We start from the raw sequence: 17,177 nt of genomic DNA, 5'->3' as shown, positions 1-17,177 counted from the left end.
AGAATCTATGAATTTTGGGTGTGTCCTACATTTGGCGATTGTGTAGCACCCTGGGGAATGTTGATCTCCCTGCATTCAGCCGAAATGTATATAGGAGAAAGAATCACAAGGCTGAAAACAGTCTTGCTGTACCCCCTCTCATCATATGTAATCGTTCCCACCTCTAGCTTATAACAGACTTAAGAAACCAATCTTCGATAAAGGCTGTCCGTGTCTTCTCCATCTGGCCAAGACAATCTGTGCAGTTCACAAAAATGTATGTACTAATGTTGCCATCTTCTGTCCAGGTCTCTTAGAAAAGTCTGGTATATTACATCCCATATTACATGTATGCTGGTGCAGTCCATATAATGTGAGTTAGCGTTCCATTCTCTGAACATGCTGTGCAGTCCATCAATTTCCAACATCTTTGTATTTGGTAAATGTGTGCTGAGGTGTCCATTACTACTGGAGCAGATCTCACTTGCTGATTTTAGACCTCATGTATGTGTGATGCCCTTTCAAATGCTTCTCAGGCTCACCTGACAGTGGTCTTTAGAAAGTGAAAGCCCCAACACTCCCAACCATCCTGAAGCCTTTATGTACAGCTATTTCTTTGAAAAGTATCATATAAAGTATAGAATTCTGATGAACGTTGTCCATCATCTTTTGTAGCATTATTAGTCAATTGGTCACTCCCCTGAACTATAACTCAATGCGGGATATGTTTATAATAGTACCTTTCCTTCTCATTTAGCTTATCATATGTCTGAATTTGAGTGAAGGATTTTATGATTTCCTTCTCAAGCAAATCTTTGAGTTTCGTAGATCTTGCAACCTGCTGTTAGTGTAAAGATTCACTGTTTTGGCCCTGCCTAAACTTTGTATTGCCCAAAATCAGGGTTATATGGTAAAGGAAAGTTTGTTTTGGTATTTTTAACACTTGACCAGTAGCAGACTTGTAATGATGCCCTTGTGACTGGAGAGTTAATTGATCTGTTTCTGGTTCAAAACAAGGAAACCTTCCATGCAGGTGTGTGGGTTGGTGCTGGGAGGCACTAACCTACGGTGCAGGAATCAACTTTCTCTGATTTGAACCACTTGAAAAGATAGCCTTAACTGGGATGCCTATAGTAAAGTGTGAAATTTGGGATTCATATGCTCAGTTTCTTGAGTGATTGATATACCATTCTTGCTAGAGCTCTCATTTTCTTTGATTCCTCCAGAGATTTTGGTGTACTAGGGTCAGCAAGGTCCGGAACAGGAACATCAACCTTAATAAAGACCATCTTTACTATACGACCTGACCAAGAGGGTGATTGTCAACTATAGAGGTTAATCGTAATCTCCTTAATTATTCAAAATAAGTAAGCAGCATGCAGTTGGGGTATAGTCAATCTGAGTAGTACTGAAAGGGGGTACTTCATCTTCTCGTTGTTCACATCTCTCATCATCCATTTTGATTGTTTTTGGGAGAGATTTGATTGGGTACATTTGCTCTTGCTATTTCAAGATCAGATTGAAGGGATTTCCCAAGAACGTATTTATTCTGCCCCTGGTGGTTTGTCCTTGAAAAGTTTGCTACTTATGATCCGACCCACACCCTTTGTTTTCCACAGCAGAACTTAAATTTGGTTTTGACATCCACGTGTCATCACAGTTCTATTAGTCTTTTGATCACCGAGTGCCTTTCTGGTGCAGATTACTTCAATCACCATGGTCAGAGAGGTAGAGACGTAGTCCGTCTGGCAACCAATCTGTTTTCTATCCAGAGATGGTGATCCTACTTATTTGCCCTTCCTTTTTGCCAAAGGTGGTTTCTGCCTTCCATATGGGTTGGTCATTCACAGGTCCCTATTTTATGAAGGGAAGAAACATTTCCTGAGACTGTACAGCAGGCTAGGTGCCCCATACCATGTCAGTCGGACAACATTAGAGTAAGTGAGTGAGTAGCTTTTTGTGGGTTTTTTCGGAACTGAGAAAGGCAAAGCAGTTACAAACCTACTGTTTAATATTGGGTCACTATTGGGAGCTGTCCCACAGTTGGTGTTCATGCACCCTCTATAAGGGCCATGTCTTGGAAGGAGGTATCCTAGGGCCTGAGATTTCCCTGGCATTTACTTGGTCTTCATTGTACATCTTTGCAGGGCTTCTACTTGGTCCTCATTATTATATATATCTTTTGCCACACAATGTTGCCTGGTGCTAAGGTTTGGGGTGACTTTGTTAAAGCTGTGCTGTATGAGGTTCTTGGCTAATCACCACTACTCAGCCCTCTCTCTCAGTGGGCACTGCTGTGGCCCTCTTTAATAAAGTGTGAAATCTTCCAGAAGGAGTATCCATCAGAACAATTTACTTTTTTCTTTTTTCTTGCAGAGTCTATATCTTCCTGAAGATACATCAGTGCCCTCCCTCCTCTTCTGAAATATTGTTTTATTTAATAGGTTTTAAAGCATACAACTTATTTCTCCCGTTTTATGTTCTGCAGTTTACAATCTCTTTTGGTTCCTAAACTTAAGCCTCTTTGGGTATAAAAATAGGGAGGTACCAACACCAGTGAACTAGGCATACGTATGTCGGTTTTGCCATTTCTTGGGTGGGTGAAACAGCAACAGCCATCTTGTGGTGTCAAATGGCAGTACTGGAGACATTTTGCTAGAGATAAAGTTTCAGGATCTAGTCTGGCACCTGCAGATATTCATTTGTAAAGAAGCTGCAGAAAGATAAAGTATCTACCAGAAATATTGTTACGAAATGTAAGTAACTATTTGTTGGGACAAGACAAACCTGCCAGAGACAACAGGCATCTTTTAAAACGATTATTTTAAATGGAATAATTTACAAGCTCGATACCTGCTGCTGAAGGAACACACTTACAATCTTTAAAGGTTCAAAGTTAATACCTTCCCTGGTAGTACTTTATTTTTGTTTTCAAGCAGCTATTGTTTAGAAATATAATGGTGTTTTCTCTTTTGTCAGACAAAAGTCCTTATTTATTATTATGAAGTTTGGGGGGGTTTCTAGAGGGAGCTCGATTTACGTAGTCTAACTACTAAATGGTGATTGATTTTTGAGTGTACCTTAATAAGTATAACCCATGGTGCAGCTTCACACCATTCTTCAAGCTTGAAATCTTTGCTGCTAAGGTGTTATAAGAACTGTTGTATATGGGAAGTGAGCCAGGTCATTTCCTTGCAATCCTTCCGAGACAGACTCCTTGTCAGTCTTTTATCAAAACAATAAGTTGAGATTTTTCATGATTCTTTCAGGCCTTTTAAACCGAGCAGTCCCTATGGCAATATTGCTCATTATTTGTCTGACTTCTACCTAGAATAGGGCTCAGCTTCCACTGTGTATGCTAATTCACATATGTAAGGAAATGCCTCCTTGGCATGGTTACCCCCTAACGTTTTGCCATTGCTGATACTAAGTTATGATTTGAAAGTGTGCTGGGACCCTGCTAACCAGGCCCCAGCACCAGTGTTCTTTCCCTAAACTGTACCTTTGTCTCCACAATTGGCACACCCCTGGCACTCAGTTAAGTCCCTTGTAACTGGTACCCCTGGGACCAAGGGCCCTGATGCCAGGGAAGGTCTCTAAGGGCTGCAGCATGTCTTATGCCACCCTAGGGACCCCTCACTCAGCCTATGCAAACTGCCTCACAGCTTGTGTGTGCTGGTGGGGAGAAAAAGACTAAGTCGACATGGAACTCCCCTTAGAGTGCCATGCCAACCTCACACTGCCTGTGGCATAGGTAAGTCACCTCTCTAGCAGGCCTTACAGCCCTAAGGCAGGGTGCACTATACCACAGGTGAGGGCATATGTGCATGAGCACTATGCCCCTACAGTGTCTAAGCAAAACCTTAGACATTGTAAATGCAGGGTAGCCATAAGAGTATATGGTCTGGGAGTTTGTCAGACACGAACTCCACAGTTCCATAATGGCTACACTGAAAACTGGGAAGTTTGGTATCAAACTTCTCAGCACAATAAATGCACACTGATACCAGTGTGCGATTTATTGTAACATACACCCAGAGGGCATCTTAGAGAGGCACCCCTGAATACCTACCCGACTTCTAAATTCAATATTTAGGGGCTCCCCAGATCCCAGGAAATCAGATTCCTGCAACCTGAAGAAAGAAGAAGGACTGCTGACCTACAAGCCTGTAGAGAAGGAGGAAGACGACAACTGCTTTGGCCCCAGCCCTACTGGCCTGTCTCCAACTTCGAAAACCTGCTCCAGCGACTCATCCTACAGGGACCATCGACGCCTCAAGAGGACTGCCCTGGACTACAGGACCAAGAAACTCCTGTGAACAGCGGCCCTGTTCAAAACTAGCTACTTCTTTGCAACAAAGAAGCAACTTCCAAAGACTTCATGTTTCCCGCCGGAAGAGTGAGACTCTACACTCTGCACCCGACGCCCCCGGCTCGGCCTGCAGAAAACCAACACCTCAGGGAGGACTCCCTGGCGACTGCGAGTCCGTGAGTAACCAGAGACGACCCCCCTGAGCCCCCACAGCGACGCCTGCAGAGAGAATCCAGAGGCTCCCCCTGACCATGACTGCCTGTAACAAGGGACCCGACGCCTGGAACCAACACTGCACCCGCATACAAAACCTGACGCCTGCTTTACACACTTCACCCGGCCGCCCCTGTGCCACTGAGGGTGTGTTTTGTGTGCCTACTTGTGTCCCCCCCCCAGTGCTCTACAAAACCCCCCTGGTCCCCCCACCCCCGCTATCCCCCCTCCACCCCTATGTGTTTTGGGCACCTCTTTGACCTCTGCACCTGACCGGCCCTGAGCTGCTGGTGTGGTAACTTTGGGGTTGCCTTGAACCCCCAACGGTGGGCTGCCTATGCCCCAGGACTGAGACTTGTAAGTGTTTTACCTCCTAATCTAACCTTTACTTACCTCCCCCAGGAACTGTTGATTTTTGCACTGTGTCCATTTTGAAAATAGCTTATTGCCATTTTTACAAAGACTGTATATGATATTGTTTTCATTCAAAGTTTCTAAAGTATCTAAGTGAAGTACCTTACATTTAAAGTGTTTACTGTAAATCTTGAGCCTGTGGTTCTTAAAATAAACTAAGAAAATATATTTTTCAATATAAAAACCTATTGGCCTGGAGTAAGTCTTTGAGTGTGTGTTCCTCATTTATTTTCTGTGCGTACAACAAATGCTTAACACTACGCTCAGATAAGCCTACTGCTCGCTCACACTACCACAAAAATAGAACATTAGAATTATCTGCTTTTGCCACTTTCTTACCTCTAAGGGGAACTCTTGGACTCTGTGTACACTATTTCTTACTTTGAAATAGTATATACAGAGCCAACTTCCTACAACATACATGAGTATTTTGAATTGCCGCCTTGCCTTCTGTAATGATTTCTAAATTTTAAACAAACCTTCATGGTTTGTATTTGAATCTTGGGCATTGAGGATTTCCAGTGTGGATTTTTCCATGTGTGTTGTCTGGGTTTTTCTTGTAATTTATGCCTTGGGCTCTCGTCCCCAGGGATGCCCAAACGGCACCAATCCATCTTATTTGCCCTTTTAACGATTACAAGTCCTGGCATGTAAAACTCATAAATATAATTTAAACTGCCCTTTACTGAGGTATTTGCCGAGCGGCTGATCTCATACACCATGGGCTGCTCAACTTGTTGACGATTCAAACTGATTGATGTCTTTGAATGAAAAGAAAGGATGTTTGACACACTTAAGATAAATGGCCCGTCTCTCTTCGTTATTGGCCTATTTATATATATGTGCCCCTGTGCACTCTTATATGAATTCGTTCTGGAGAAGAAGTCACACTTTCAAACTGATCCAGTCTCCAATAAATAAAATATTTCACTGAGCTCCTGGCTGGAAGCACAGTCTTAGTTGTGAACATTTGCATGTCTTGTGAAAGGAATTGTTATTTCACACTGGGCTTGGGCTGGCTTAAAAATGGCTAAACTCTTATTTTTTTTTTTGTATCTTTTTATTTAAACCAAACAACAAACACATCACATAGCTTCATTACAGAACCTGATGTTTGCTTTATTCATTTCGGAATCCCTTGTATCAGTTCCAACCCTCATCTTCTCACCCTCAACCTTAATGATTCAGGACACCAGCTCGGAAATGGGGCCTTGTTTCATCATCACTCGTAGGGAGGGGCACATAATCCCCCTCGATAATCATTCCATTTATTCCATATTTTCTCCCATTTTTTCGGACATCCTCTACTTCTATAAACCACTTTCTCAGCTTCCATGTCATTCTTCCAGTCTCTCAGGCGTGGCGCTATCTGCGCCCCTCCCCCACCTCCCCCCCCCCCCATTTACGAGCAATATTGCGTTTGGCTGTTGCCAAGCCCAGAGTCATCCAAGTCTGGTCCATTCGGATAAGGTATGACTCTTGCCAAATATTAAGCAGGCACCATTTGGCTGTGGAAGCTATAGTCGTACCTCGGAGGGTATTCAGACACACTACTACTGCTTCCTAAAAGAGTTACGCGACTGAGCACTCCCATATAATATGGAAAAAGGTACCTGTCTGGCTGCATTTCCCTCGACAGGTGTCGCCTGTCACTGTACCCATCTTTGCTAGTATGGTACAGGCATAATATATTCTATGTAATAGCTTGATCTGCACCAATCGAAATCCAGCCTTATTCGCTATTTCCCTAGAGGAAGCCAGTGCCTCTAGCTATTCTTTGTCCTCTGTCACCCAACTCCAGAACCCACTTCTCCCGCAGGTCTATAAGGATGTCTGCGTTATTGTTTATTAGCTTGCGGTATGTGAGGGATGTTGCCTTACACACCATGTAATCGTCAAGTAGTGTGTTCCCCAGAGGGGAGGATTCCGGCAGTTCCCCTTCTCTAGGCAGGTACCGCCTGGAGAGCGTGTCAGACTTGTAAATAACGGTATGTTTCAGTAAAGGCCAATTGGTATTCCCTCTGCAGTTACTCAAAGGAAATTATTGCTCCCCTGGACCACAAGTCGCTGTGAGAAAGTAGCTTCTTTCTAGCATGGTTACCCCCATTTATGGCCTGTTTGTCAGTGTGTTTTTACTGTCTCACTGGGATCCTACTAGCCATGACCCCAGTGCTCATAGTTTGTGGCCTATGTGTGTGTGTTGACAGTATGCTTAACTGTGTCACTGAAGTTCTGCTAACCAGAACTCCAGTCCTTATGCTCTCCCTACTTACCAAATTTGTCACTATAGTTTAGTGACTCCATATTCCAATTCTGATTGGCACACTGGCCCCACCTTATAAGTCCCTAGTATTCTGTACCTAAGTACCCAGGGCATTGGGGTTCCAGGAGATCCTTATGGGCTGCAGAATTTCTTTTGCCACCCATAAGGAGCTCAGGCAAACCTTTCTTCAGGACTGCCACTGCAGCCTAAGTGAAATAGTGCCCACACTATTTCACAGCCATTTTCACTGCACTTAAGTAACTTATAAGTCACCTATATGTCTAACCTTCATTTACTGAAGGCTAGGTGCAAAGTTACTGTGTGTGAGGGCACCCTTAAACTAGCAAAGGTGCCCCCATGTTGTCCAGGGCCAATTCCCCAGACTTCGTGAGTGCGGGGATACCATTACACGTGTGTACTACATATATGTCAATACATATATGTAGCTTCACAATGGTAACTCCGAATATGGCCATATGAGGTGTCTAAGATCATTATTGTCCCCCATTCCAAATCTGGTATTGGGGGCCAATCCGATGCACCCTTGGGGCTCCACCATGGACCCCCAGTACTGCCAAACCAGCTCTCTGAGGTTTCCACTGCAGCGCAGCTGCTGTCACCTCACAGACCGGGTTCTGCGCTCCTGGGAACTGAGCAGCTCAATCCCAGGAAGGCAGAACAATGCATTTCCTTTGGGAGAGGAGGGTGTTACACCCTCTCCTTTTGGAAATAGGTGTTACAGGCTTGGGAGGGGTAGCCTCCCAGAGCCTCTGGAAAATGCTTTGAAGGGCACAGATGGTGCCCTCCTTGCATAAGCCAGTCTACACCGGTTCAGGGGCCCCCCAGTCACTGCTCTGGTGCGAAACTGGACAAAGGAAAGGGTAGTGCTCACTTCCCTCTCCATCACCACCCCAGGGGTGGTGCCCAGAGCGCCTCCAATGTGTCCCTGGCATTAGCTATCTTGGATTCCAAGGTGTGGGGACACTCTGGAGACCTCTGAGTGGCCAGTGCCAGCAGGTGATGTCAGAGACCCCTCCTGATAGGTGCATACCTGGGTAGGTACCAAATCCCCCTCTCAGGGCTATTTAGGGTCTCTCCTGTGGTGTTTCCTCACATTCAGCTTGCATGACTCCTCCAGGAACCCTCTGCATCAGCTTCTGACTGTCGTATCAACCGCAGACTGCTCCAGGAACCGCTGTAACTGCAACAAAGTATCCAGGATGACTCCTGTGACCTGCAACTTCGGCTCCAGCCATCATTTGCAACAGTTTCCAAGGTGTGCACGCTCTAAGGACTGCCTGTCTTCATCCTGCACCAGAAGAACCAAAGGAATCTCCCGTGGAGTGACAGTCACTTCCCTGCTTCTGCAGGCACCCTTCTGCTACAACGACCGGTACTCTGGGACTCCTCTCGTGACCACGAGAGTGCTCCCTGGAACACAGGTGGTGGACCGACGTGACCCAGACTGTCCTTAGGTCCAGTTGGAGGTAAGAGCTTGCCTTCCTGTGCTGCGACAGTACCCCTGTGCACCGCGTCTTCTCCAGTTCCTTGGGCTTCTGTGCACTTCTTCAAAGAATCCTTCGCGCCCAGTGTAGCCCAGGTCCCGAGCACTCCATCCTGTGACGCACAACTTGCTGAACTCTGGCGGCGTGGGACATTCCTTTGTAGTGCTGCGACGACCACACTTTGCATCTTCTCTGTCCCTCTGTTCTGGGACCCCCATGGGTGCTGCCTGGTCTTCCATGGGCTCTCTGAAGTGCTGAGAACCCCCTCTGTTTCCACAGTCCGAGTTGAGACCCCCAGGTCTCTCCTGGGTCCAGGCAGCTCCATTTTGACGCATACTTGTGTGAACTAAGGCTTGTTGGCGGAATCCAGCGACGCAAACAGGCTGCATCCAACAACTCGCCGTGGGACATCACCTGCACCAAGCAGGAACCCACAGCCATCTTCTTTGGTGCTCTTCTGTACTTTTCTTCTTACCAGGGAATCCGCTTTTGCACCATCTTCAAGGTTGGCAGGGGCTTCTGTCCTTCCTGGACTCTCCTTCGACTTTTGGACTTGGTCTCCTCTCTCCACAGGTCTGCAGGTCCAGGGATCCATTGTTTGTTGCTTGCAGTCTTGCTTGGTTCTTGCAAAATCTCTTATCACGACTTGTAGTGTGTCCTGAGGAAACTTGCTGTACTTTACTCTTGCTTTCCTGGGCTCTGGGGTGGAGCACTTTACTTACCTTTGGTGTTTTCTTACACTTCCGCGTCCCTCTACACACTACACTTGCCTAGGGTGGAATTTGTGATTTGCATTTAACTATTTTAGTATATGGTTTGTGTTGCCCCTAGGACCATTGCAATCTATTGTATTTTCTACTGTTTGCAAAATTCTATGACTGTTTACTGACCTGATTTTGTTTACTAATGTATATATTGTGTACAATAATACTTACCTCCAGAAGGAGTATTGTCTCTAAGATATTTTTGGCCTTGTGTCACTAAAATAAAGTACCTTTATTTTTGGTAACACTGAGTATTGTCTTTTATTGTGTATAAGTACTGTGTAACTATATTGGTATTGCAGGAGCTTTGCATGTCTCCGAGTTCAGCCTAAGCTGCTCTGCTACAGCTACCTCTAGACAGCCTAAGCTGCTAGAACACTGCCTACATTTCACTAATTAGAGATAACTGGACCTGATATAAGGTGTAAGTAAGTACCTTAGGTACCCACTACAAACTAGGCCAGCCTCCTACAGTCGCCCTCCCTGGAGAGCCCTATGAGGTCCCATTTATCAATTCCCGATGATTTACCAAGTGTGCCCAGTGCCTCAGAATCCCATGGGGGTTTGGATTTGGTTAGTTTACCCCTTCAGCCCAGCATTGTCGGTGCGGTGTGCCAGAGTGTAATTGTGACAGCCATGGGATTTTATAGTGTGGAGTGTTATGACGTGGAGTAGAGTGCACGCAGATATCCCTAGGGCTGCAGTCAAGTGATCCATACTGATGGTTCGTTGTCTGGGAGGTGTACCCATTGATTGATGACTGTTTCTTGGGCTGCCCAGTAGTATTTTTGTATGTCCGGTAAGGTTATCCCGCCGTCATACCACCCCCTTGAGTGCTACGCGCGCTTATCCCCTGTTCCACAGTAGTAGGTGTAATGCAGAATTGATGTTTTTGAAATGGATACTTGGGACAGGGTAAGGGGAGTTGTGGAGCACGTACAGGAAGCGGGGTAGTGCCATCATTTTGAAAAGTGCTGAGAAGAGACAGGGGCAAGGTTCTCCAGTGTTGTACATCCTTCTTTAACTTCTTCGGCGGTGGAAGCTAGTTTTTCTCTGAGAAGAGTTCTGGGTCAGTGGTGACGAAGATTCCCAGGTATTTAAAGCCCTCTGTCATCACCCAGGCCTAGCAGTCTCGTGGGAGCTCAGGTGGTGGACCATGTAGTACATAGATTAGTGATTTTGTCCAATTTGAGTATCCTGAATATTGGCCTAAGAGGGATAGTAAATGCATGATTCTATTGAGGGAGAGTTTGGGATCTGCTATGTACAATAGGGACGTCGTCAGCATAGAGAGAAATTGTATCCTCCCGTTGCAAGTCCCCTGAGCAGGGGATCCTGAGGGATCCAAGAAGCCAATGGCTCCAAAACCAGGGCAAAAGGGAGGGGTCAGAGCAGGCAACCCTGCCATGTGCCGTGCTGTAGGGGGGAGACCTGAGAGGTTCTACCATTCACTATAACCTGGGCCAGGGGCTCCTTGTATATAAGCCCGATCCAACACAGAAATTGTTCACCGAAGCCCAGCTTTTTCAATGCCTCGAAAAGGTATGGCCCCTCTATTGTATTAAAGGTCATGCGAGCATCTAAAGAAAGTACAACAGCCTCCTCTCTGATGCAACCCGAGTGGCCCGGTACTCCGTGCAATCTTAGCAGGTTGCGAGTAGTGCTACGCCCTGGCATAAAACCGGACTAGTCCAGATAGACCAGTCTGCTAATAACTTGTGTTACACAGGAAGCTAGGAGTTTGGGCAGTATTTTAACCTCTGCATTGAGAAGTGAGATCGTCACACTCGTCTGGCGGTTTGCCATGTTTATGTAGAACTACTATTGTGGCCACTTAATGATCTCTGGGGAGAATACCTCGGTCCCCACTATCGGCAAACATCTGGAGCATGTAGGGGGCAACTTTCTGGGCCATTAGCTTGAAGAGTTCTATGGTTAGCCCGTTAGGGTAAGGGCCTTACCTGCATTCATCTTGTGGATCGAACAGATTATTTATTCTCCTGTGATATCGCCCGCAAGGAGGGCACTATCATTATTCGTAAGGGTAGCAAGCTTTAGGTCCGCTAGCAATTCATGGGATACCTACGCTGTGTCAGTATGGACCAGGGAGTAGAGTTGAGAGTAGTATGAGGTGAAGGCTTCAGCTATTTCCATTTTTCCTGTAATACGATCTCCATCCTTGGACCTTAGCCCTAGAACCCACCTGCTTGCTCTCTCCTTATCCAACCAGGCTAGTAGTTTGCCCGACTTATCTCCCACCTCGTAGAGTCGGTGTAGAGTAGTCCTATGTTTGGCCCTGGCTGCCTCCGTCACCCATTTGCGGAATGCTTGCTGTTTTAGCATCAGTCTGTGTTTGGTGTCAGGCTGGGTCTGGTGTGTAGGTTGTTTCTCTTGCTGTAAGATGTCATTTTTTAGCACCTCCAGTCCTGCCCTGCTGTCAAGTTTGTGACCCATGACTAAGAAAAGTTCCTGTCCCTTTATCACAGCTTTATAGGCCTCCCATACTATAGAGTGCAAGGTCACGTTAGCCTCATTTTCGGAGAAGTAGTGTTTGGTAGCTTGCATTATTCCTTCTTTCACCCTTGGGACAGTAACGCACCAGGGGCTAAGCCTAATCGTACGTTGAGTAGCAGAGTCATCAAGACCGTACATTACTCAGGGCGCGCAATGGACCGAGATTCCCGCGCCAGATGCTGAAACCCTCGAATGTGTGAGATGCGATGTGCCAATGCAAGCAAATAATTGATCCTGGAAAGGCTACCATGGGCCCCAGAGTGGAAGGTGAAGTCTCTCATTGTGGTATTGAGAGTGCGCCACACAGAGACAAGACCCATGTCATTGAGGAAGTTCTGACAGTGTATTGCGGTTGGTTGGTGTTTGTCTGGGGGGGGCAGCGATCGCTATCTTCATCGAGCGTCAGGTTGAATTCTCCCTGTATTAAGAGTTCTCAATTAGGGAGATCTAGGAGCAGTGACCTCAAATCGGGTAGTGCCAAGTCGTGAAGTTTAGTTGGGATGTAGACACTGACAATGTTGATGAGTGCTCCCTCCTACAAGCCAGAGAGGGCCACATAACTCCCACTCCTATCCCTCCATATGTTTTGAATCGTCAAGGCTAGTGACTTCCTGACCAGTATGCCCACTCCTCTTGAGCCTGTCATGTAGCCCACGTGTGCTATCATTTTATAGCCGCACTGATCCAGGGCCTTTTATATACTGTGTGAACTAAGTGTGTCTCTGGAGAAGGACTGTTTCGGGGGAATGTATCTTGAATTTCGGGGGAATGTAGCGCTACCCCCGCATTGATCTAATGGCCCAGGCCGTTTACATTCCAGGACATCAGGGGGAGACCCGCCTAATCTGCATTAGCTGTCATGTGTGGCGACTGGGCTTGTAGATAAGTTGATGTCTTTTCTATATTGTGGTATGACGGGAGCAGGAGCACCCTGGGACAGCTCATGTGTTTGCATAGGCAGCGGATTGGGGACAGCAACGGGGCCTAACCCTGCATATTGTGGTGTGAACAAAGCAACAATATAAACCCAACAAATTGACCCCCTCCCTGCAAAGCGGACTCAAAACTGCCTGCCCTGCCAACATTGCAGAGGGCTGTCACGCATAATAAGAACTTAATCTGTAACCACGAGGGGCAAGGCCACCCCCCTCCCATCCTTTCCCATTGGTCTCTCCTGTTTCAGTCCCCAGCCTTTAATTTTTGATGATGTGGTGTTCGGCTGTTGTGGTTCAGTCATATTGCAGGGTCAACAGGCTCCATGAGCTCGGTTGTCTCTGGTGATGCTCATTAGCTGCGCCGGGAAATGGCCATAGGTCAGATATTCCGATGAGTTCCTGATTCCCTTGCTAATAGGTATCATACTGCTGGGTGATGAGGGGAAGTTCTCTTATCTCCTTGACTATGCCAGTTCCTGGGATTCTGGGGTGCAAGTGCCTCCTCGGTTGAAGAGAAGTACCAAGTATTACCTTCTGCTATGACTCTCAGGCAGGCCGGAAAGATTATGGAATATTTGAGTTCCCTGTTGCACAGCACTTTATTGATCTTTATAAAGCTGCAGCACATTTTCTTTGTACTTTTAAGGTAAAGTCAGAAAAAAATGAAATAGCCGCATTTTCATAGGTTAGAGCTGCGGGCAGTTTGAAGGATGACATTGCGGTCGCGAAAGTTGAAGGGCCTTGCTATGATGGGTCGCAGACGCACTCCAGGTTTCGGTTGGGTTCCTGGGACTCTGTAGGTCCTCTCCACAGATAAGTATTTGGAAAGACCACGAGGCTTCATGCTGTAGTATGAAATCTTCCACAAATAGATCTCCTCCCGCCCTTTTGGTTACTCCTATATTTTTCAGAATCTTCAAGGTAGGCCTCCAGGTGTGCAGTCACGCTGCGTAACTCAGCGACTTGAGTTTTCAAGGTGGACGTATCTTCCTGGAGGTCAGTGGTCTTGTCTTCCACTTCCTTCACTCTAGTCCCGATATTCCGAATATCTACCCTGACTAGTATTAACTCTGAGTTGACTATATCTATTTTGGCCTCAAGGGACGAGCGTATTCCCTGTAGTGCATTCGTAATGTCTTTTTCCCGTGTGAGCACTTCCTCTCCTGGGGTTCCTGGCATTGTCTGCGGCAGCATTGTCGAAGTGTCGCCCACTGGTAGTGTTTCTCTTGGGACGACATATTTCTCCAGTTTGGTTTGCTGTCCCCCACGAGGTCCCTTGGTGCATGGAAGGGATCGGATTAATATACAGATGTTAGGGGATTACAGTGGAGGGGGCCTGGAGCCTCGCTAGTCTGTGACCATCTTTATCGGTGGTCGGCGATGCCCCTGGCTAAACTCTTCTTAATCTGTGGTGAAATGTTTTCCAAACTCTTTAGCTTAGGTTTTTTTTAAACCAAATGTTTCTTATTCAAATGTTAGTCATAACGTATGAAGTACTGCATTATTAGGACAAGTCACTTGCGACACATTGTGTCGTTAACACCATTCTTTATTGAATGGACGCTTTTATTACATAATATTCATAACTTTAATACTTTAGAGCCTACATGTATTTGTATGCAGAAGGTTTGGTGAATATACACATACACTCATGAGACGATCTATATGTCTGTTCTTAGAATGGTTATTCCTCACATCTTTGTTGAAACAGATTCTGATTTGACTTGTTGACTGCAAGTTAACTGCGTTGCTGCTTTATTCTACTATCATTTTGCATTTTGTTGTTACTTTATTATTTATTATATATGGGTATTTCCTATAGCTTAATTGTTTCTGATATCGACTGTTAGATATTCTTATTTGTTGATGGACATGTGTCTTCCATGGTTGTCAGTTTATAATGTAGTTACTTGTTTGTTAATCACCCACTTTTGATGATTTGTTTTTCTCGGTAAAACAAACCAGCGTGCTTTATATGCAAAAGTGCAAAGGCTAAAAGCTCACTAGGCTTGCTGGGAGAGAGCTCTGACTTCTCTGTGGGACTGGCACAACTCTCTAGGTGAGGGCACAGCTATAAACCTTTTCTTTGGCGTCATCCCTGGCAACTAATACCAGGCTCCCAAAGGAGTCCCTGCCTCCCTGAGTCAGTATCCAGGGAATATTTACAACGAGCCTAAAAGAAATAGCAAAGCCACACAAAATACTGAAAAATAAAAAATAACTGCCAGAAGGCACTCCGTATTCTCTAAATAGATCATCACTGCCGGGGGATATTTAAGGAATAGTAGCCAAGAAAGGATTAAGGGCTTTCTTGTAAAAGCTAGTATGCAGCAACTTATAATTCATTTCTGCCACTTCTGTGTGGTAGAAGGTATACAGTTTTACAAGAGTCTTGCTTCTGGGGGTCTCCAGTATAGGATTTAGGAATGCCTAAGGGTTATATTATGATCTAGTGAAGTAAAAAATTGATATGTTACTGACTTGGGCCTAGAAAGAATCTGTTAACCACGTATGGTTGTGGAATGGGGCATGAGGCATAGATTACATTTGTGGAAGGTGCCCGCTACTTTTACTCAATAAGTGTCATGGTAGTGGATTGAAAACACTGAGCCCGTCTTGTTTTACTGCACTTTTATGGAAAGAGAAAGAAGGTTGTCATCTGAGGGTTTCAGTACAGTCTTCTGTAGTCCAGGAATTGAGTCAAAGCATAGGATCCAGAGAAGATTTGTGTATTTGAGATTGGTAGGATGCTGGTGAAAACTGTTTTGCCTTCTTTCTTTTTGTCTCATAGTAGAGTTCTCACTGAATGGTCAGTTGCCCATGAAAGTCATTACCATCTGCAGAGAAAAAGACGTGTACTAGCTGAAAAATGTGGTATGGGTGCATATTTGTGTGGGATACTGGAAAACGTGATCTTGGCCTGTTAGTTCATTCGTCATCTTCTTGCATAAGAGCAGGAAAAATAAGCCAGTTGCACAACTGTTCCAAAATGTATGTTTAAGATTAGCTGAAGCATAGAACAGTTGCATAAAAATATGGAGAAAATACTTTGTATGTATTCAATGACAATTTTGCATTCAGGCAGGGTGAGATGTAGAACGTCAGTGTATGTTGTATAACCGTAGGAAACCTGTTGAATCGGTTAAGTAAAGGTAAATTTAAGATTCCAGTTCAAATTAATAAAATAATAATAAGGTTAAAGACAAGTAGGGAATTTCACCCAGCCAGGGTAGCTCGCAGCTAACCACCTTTAGTTAGCAAATAACATTAGGCATGACTTCTCTGAGGCTGTGAAGAGTCTATCTATCTAGTTATCTATCTATCTATCTATCTTCACAAAAAACAGAGGTTATAGGGACGTTCAAATTAGATACACGCACAAACCATATACATTTAGCTGTTATAGTTAGTTATTTCAAGTAACTATAACTCTTGTCCTAAGGTAACTATAATTTGCACACTCGTCTTGGCCAATTTTTCTCATCGATAACTTTACTGAAAATATTACAGTGATATCAGTGATGTCAAAGATGATGTCATGCGTGATGTTTTGGGGGAGTGGGGTGCAGGTGTGTGTGTGTTGAACGGAGGGCCTGGCTCCCTAATTTTCTTATATACTGCAGTATCCTCAGTAGAAAATCCTTTCAGTTTTCCACTTCGATTCCATCAAGATGGCATTCAGATGTGGCACACTCTTGGCATAAATTTAGAGTGTTAGCACTCTAGTTGCTCATTAGACCACTTTAAGCTGCTGAACACCAGGGAGTTAATTGGCAGTCTGCTACTGGTGTTGAAAGTGCATGTTTCAGTCTGCATGTTAGAATGTTTTAATAAGATAGAAGAGGAAGATATTTGAGAACTCACTTAAAATGTGCTTTTTTTCCTTTCTGCAGCACAAACCATAGTTTCCATGACAAATTGAACCCCCTTATTTTGTTCCTTTTTTTAAATTAAATGTTTCAAGTTTTACCAGTTTGATTCACTCGAGATGGCTTCAGGTGTGCCACACTTTTGTCATACACAAGACTGTTAGCACTCTAATTGCTCTTTAGAACACAGGCTGCAGTAGAATACAGGGGAATCAACTGACACGCTGCTCCTGTTGGAAGTACATGTTTTGCTGAGAATGTCAGACTTCATTCTCATATGGCTGAGAAAGATAGTGTGAATTCACAGAAAATATGCTCTCATTTTAGCTTCTGGGGCACCTTCCATGACGTCCATGGGAAAATCATGAGAAAACAGTTTTCTCTCAGACCTGATTAATGAAATCCTAGC

The 17,177-nt window shown here is 45.0% G+C and overlaps 1 protein-coding gene across 11 annotated transcripts in view; it reads left to right on the top strand.

Annotated features, from left to right (window-relative positions):
- The window catches only part of ARMC8 (armadillo repeat containing 8), a 526,273-nt gene that overhangs the window by 64,861 nt on the left and 444,235 nt on the right, over nucleotides 1-17,177 (top strand). The gene's annotated exons all lie outside the window — the stretch shown is intronic.

Source organism: Pleurodeles waltl, chromosome 3_1, assembly GCF_031143425.1.
Source record: "Pleurodeles waltl isolate 20211129_DDA chromosome 3_1, aPleWal1.hap1.20221129, whole genome shotgun sequence".
Classification (NCBI taxonomy): Eukaryota; Metazoa; Chordata; class Amphibia; order Caudata; family Salamandridae; genus Pleurodeles; species Pleurodeles waltl.
Note: the sequence above shows the minus strand (reverse complement) of the source record. Positions and strands in the feature narration are given on the sequence as shown.